Source organism: Zerene cesonia, chromosome 5 (assembly GCF_012273895.1).
Source record: "Zerene cesonia ecotype Mississippi chromosome 5, Zerene_cesonia_1.1, whole genome shotgun sequence".
Lineage (NCBI taxonomy): Eukaryota > Metazoa > Arthropoda > Insecta > Lepidoptera > Pieridae > Zerene > Zerene cesonia.
In genome coordinates this window covers 3145630-3149537 of record NC_052106.1, presented here as the reverse complement: position 1 = coordinate 3149537, position 3908 = coordinate 3145630, and the positions used below count along the sequence as shown (strand labels likewise).

Genomic DNA, 3908 nt, shown 5'->3' with positions numbered 1-3908 from the left:
TATGTTCATGTTTTTAGTGTATATATATATTCTTTGTTACTTTATGTTATCATTGGTGCACAATAAAGTGTTTTTGTTGTTGTTGTTGTTGTTGTTATAAAAGGTATCATTTTCTTGGGTGGTATTTTTATAACTAAATAATAAACATGCATGGCGCAGTCACGAACTAGTAGGATGTGAACATATGACTATGAAAATAAAACAGGTAGCGACGTAAAACGCACCCTGCCTACCCAATTTATTCCACATCCGTTGTATTAAATTACGTATTATATAAAAAAAGGACTCACAAGTCGACGGGTCGTCCGATCGATCACTAGACACTTCTACCGTCAGTAGTCAGGTAGTCGTCCACAAAGTTTACAAACCAAGGGTCCGCTTGGAACAAAGGTTCATTGCAATTTTTTGTCACATTTCACAGTCTAACCACAGTTGACTCCAACAGGTGAATAGGAGATTAGTAGATGTGCACACAACAAAAGACGCACTGTACAGGCCATAAAACAGTTAATAGACACTGGCGAGAGTTATTACCGACACGAGATATTTCAATCATCGATGCACATTATCATCACGTCACTGTTCGAGTTTTTGCACTGTAATCCGCTCATAAAGTGATGTGCGTTGCACTCATTTTGTGGTTGTAGTGTTTGGAGATAAGACTGCGTGTGCGCAGGCGCGCAGCGTTTAGGCGTAGAGTGCGCGTACTACTGTGCCCACGTCGTCGGAGGCAGTAGCGCTCCCGTAGCGGCCCCGCGCGCCGCGCCCCGCGCCCCGCTCAAAGCCTTACAGTTTTTAGTTCGAAAGCAATAAAAAGGGAAGGATATCGTTGTTTTGTTTATTTAACGTGTTAGTAGCTTATAAGTCGTGTAAATTAACGCCACCCTCGAATTTGGTTCTACATAGATTTTACTCCCTCTCGCTAATAATTGATAAAATATTATGTAAAATATTATTGCCTTAAAACATCAAACCGAGTCTAGGAATTTGAAGTTTAAAAAACGAATGAGGGATCAAAATAAAACGAATTGTGTATTTTTCATAATTTATTACAACGAAATCTATTTTTACAATCACATAAATTTCAAAATTTTTCCACATTAACGTAACATTCAATAATTTTCCAGCGCTACGAGTGACCTTTTCCATTTTCGTTTTATTTCCGTTGCAAAACGACTTACAACACATAGAAAACCTAGGTATAATATTATTAAAGCGGTGATGATGATAAAATTGATCAAGTTGTATCATAAAATTATGCTAAACAATAATTAAAAGACAATATTAAAGAACTTAAGTATCCACTTTGAAATTTTCTTTCTTTTAAATATTCTCTTATGAACACATATTATTACATCTTGTATTTTAAATATCGATAAATCTATTAAATATGAATAAAATCATTATATAATTAATATTTTGTGTTAACGTGCATTTATATTCTTTATAATCTAAATATCTCTTCGAATTCGTACCTTATGTCTCACGCTCGGTAAATTTGAAACACTCACTATTGTAAAAGGCTACTCTAGAAAGCATTTACGAAGTCTGTTAACAAGTCTTTTTTATTTTATTATTTATATATATTTGAGCTTTAAACATTAACTATTTACAATTTCACTTCGATTATTTTTTTCCTATTATTTATCAATTTTAATGCACTATTTAATAGTCACCTAATATGGACCACAATCTAAGGGTATTTAACGATAATATCGGATACTTAATGCACCGCTCAATACATTTAAAATTATATTTATAATATATGAAAAACGAATTATTATGAGTATGTACACATAGCACATGTATCATAATGAAATCGAAATCGTTTAATCTAGAAACACATAAAATTTAGTACTTCAAAAAACTTAACGTCCATTTTATGTATTACATTTTTTTATATCTAATATTGGCACATCAATACAATTAACAACTTATATGTAAAAGCTTATCTATTTCACTCTACATTTGGCGTCTAAATTATCAATGATGGATTGCTCAGGTGGACTCAATATCTAGATCTAAATCATACAATGTCTTCTTCTATATTATATTATCAATGATTCATGTATTCCTTCGTTATAACAACTACTGATAAGTTTTAAATATCTGTAATATAGTTTATAAGTCTTTAAGTATAGTTTATTCAAAGATGATACTGTAAACCATCTTTGTTTTAAGTTCATGGCCGAGATTTCTAACAGTACCACGATTTTTAGGACTATTTGTAAAGGTTATTTAATATAAAATACTTTGGTATTGAATATGTTCTTCACGTAACGAAAATAATTCAATTCAATGCGTATGTATTTAATTTGAATGATAACAAATTCAATCTATCAAATAATATCTGCTTATTTTGTAGGTAGAAATAATTAAATTGTAACAGTTACATTGTTGTAACATAATATATCAGTTTACATTTATTTAATAGTGATAGAATGATTTATTTTCTTTTGTATTAAAATGTATATAATATAATTTGATATTTCTTAAACATTTCTATATCGTTTTATTGTTTATAAATCGGACAATTGAACTAAATAAATAAGTAGTAAGCAACATACAAACATCCAATTTTTGATATAATTTTAGCAATCATTACGATAGTACATGCTCTTTAAGTTGAACGTCGATGAACCAAACAAAAACCTTAAAAAAATAAATAAATAAAATGGTTTTGCTTTTAGCCTCAAGCCCCTTCTATTACTAGAAAACTCAACCTTATATAAGGCGAAGTGTTCAGTGAGCCCCATTGTGGTATATATATTATCTCAATACCTCGAAAGAAAACCAAACTTGACAATCTAGAGAACTATTTAAATCACCTCTTTTTCTCAAGACAGAAAATATTACCTCTTTATGTAGCCAAGAAAAGCCTAAGTATCCTAGCCTAATTTTTTATCATCGTCAGCAATGGAGGTAAGGGGTCTACTGATGGTAAGTCGCCCGGAGGTACCACTGCCCATTAACTTCACAGGCGTAAGGTAGTCTGCAAACCTTTCGCCTCTACAAATGGATTGTAGAAGCGAAATACTACTTTAATGAAAGGGATAAATAAAGGATTAACAAGAGGCATAAAGGGAAGGACTGGGAAGGGAAAGGATACTGTCTTCTGGCATAAATCAATAACTCTATATAACTTAAATTTTTTGTAGACTCGACCTTTGTTGTTTGAAAAATTTGATTCTACGTTTCAAAAATTAAGATTTTTTTTACTATGTGTGTACTTAACTTCTGGGGCATGAAATTAAAGCTCGAAATTAACGGGTGAGTATACGAGTTGTTGTTTTGGCAATGTAGGTTTATAAAGAAATTTTAATAGCCCTTTATCGGCATATTGCGTGCTATAATCAGAACAAATTTCAGTTCAGTTCTTTTAAAGGGAATGTGGCTTTTCTATCCATAGATATTGTTTTAAACCCACTCCACTCTTTGATCATTTGTTTAGCTTGCAAGGTTTATTTTCATACCTCTTTTTTGTGAGTACAATTTAGTGAAGAGTTATCTAATCAATGTTTTTATTTCTGTATGTATATACTATATATTCTAATATGATAAAATAGTGATCAGTTTAAAATTTGATTTAAAAATTACAAACTTAGATATTCAATCTAATACTGAAAAAATTAATATTAATAACAATTTAGAAAACGCTTAAATACAGAAATGTCAAAATAACCGAAATCATGCCATTCATCACTATAATCGATATATTACCTATTTCCCAGTCTCCAAGAATCTTACGACGGCTTTCGCTTATTTATGGGCTGAGTAAAAGTATTATGATTGTACCGCAATTATTGATAATAATCAATTTATCTTTTTTAGATACCTCTATCAAAGTTATTTTATAAATCATTTTATTATTTCTGATTTGACATTATTATTTGACATAATATTTTTAT

At 30.6% G+C, this 3908-nt stretch overlaps 1 protein-coding gene across 2 annotated transcripts in view; it reads right to left on the bottom strand.

Annotated features, from left to right (window-relative positions):
* Positions 1-726, bottom strand: part of LOC119839919 (protein bowel) — a 24172-nt gene extending 23446 nt beyond the window's left edge. For both annotated transcript variants that reach the window (XM_038366365.1, XM_038366364.1), the window contains exon 1: positions 291-726. The gene's annotated coding sequence lies outside the window, so the exon portion shown is untranslated. The remainder of the gene's footprint in view (positions 1-290) is intronic.
* Between the last annotated feature and the right edge of the window lie 3182 nt (positions 727-3908).